The following is a 1130-nucleotide window of genomic DNA, read 5'->3' on the forward strand; positions in this document are numbered from 1 at the left end:
GCTCCCCGGTCCCCAGCCCTCGCGCCGTGCCGGGCCCTGGGCGGCGCAGCTGTCCCCATGAAGTCCTCGCTCGCAGGGATTCGGGCTGGCCTGTGTCTTTTTAGCGAATACCCATTTTGCTACTTAAAATAGTGACCCTGTGGGTTAGTCCTGGGGCCGGTGGGGGGAAAGGGACAGTGGTGCGAACTCTGCTTAGCCAAGGTGAGAGCTCGCGGAGCTGCGAAGGACGCAGCGGAGCTGTTCCATGTGGGTGATCGGAAACTGCGGCGGGAGCCCTCGGCGACTGGAGGCTCTGAAGTGTGGTTTCCAAACAGCAAACTGAGTTTGCTAGTAGCGGAATATGGTGGCTCAGCTCTGTCCAGCTAAAAGCGTAGAAACAGTGGTTAAGAGCCAGGCTGCCAAATACTGCTCCACACATGAGATGATGCTAATTCTTTCTACCTTACAGGACTGTTTCAACGGTTAAATGACTTAATTTGAGTGCATGATAAATGTTAACTGCGGTTATGATTAGATGTGTACTGAAAGCATCTTCAATGGAGTTAAGAGGTGTAAGAAAAAAATAAACCGGAAACCAGTCATCAGCCAAGAAGGGATGTGCACGTCATTGAAAGATGTATTAATGATGCAGTCACAATACTGTACATTTACATGTCAATCTCCACAATACTCCTATGAGATAAATGTCCACATGTTCCGCATGAAAAACACCTGCAAAAATACCCAGAATTTGACCTTAAGGTTGAAATGAGTGATAAGGCATTTGGAGACCAACGTAAGTTTGCAGTATTTACACCTCCTGTCCATCATTTCCACTTTCTATCTTAATCTTCATCTCCAGAAAGTGGAATTGTACAAGTTTCAGAATTCCTCCGCGATGGGACAGCTGCACCATTGTGTTATTATTCCTCCATTTCTACATTAAGAATTTTCACTTTACCAATGGACAAACCAAAATTAAAAATCCACCCTGTATCTCATCTTTCAGCTACCTGTACAAACAGCTATAAAACTTAAATGCACACTGCTGTATTTCTATTTTGGTTGATTTCATAAATGTACTTCTCTGCATATGTCTTTACTATTTCTTTTCCTTTTCACTAGTGAGGGCTTTCCACCTTAACCAGAAC

This window comes from Myotis brandtii, unplaced genomic scaffold (assembly GCF_000412655.1).
Source record: "Myotis brandtii unplaced genomic scaffold, ASM41265v1 scaffold990, whole genome shotgun sequence".
Taxonomy (NCBI): domain Eukaryota; kingdom Metazoa; phylum Chordata; class Mammalia; order Chiroptera; family Vespertilionidae; genus Myotis; species Myotis brandtii.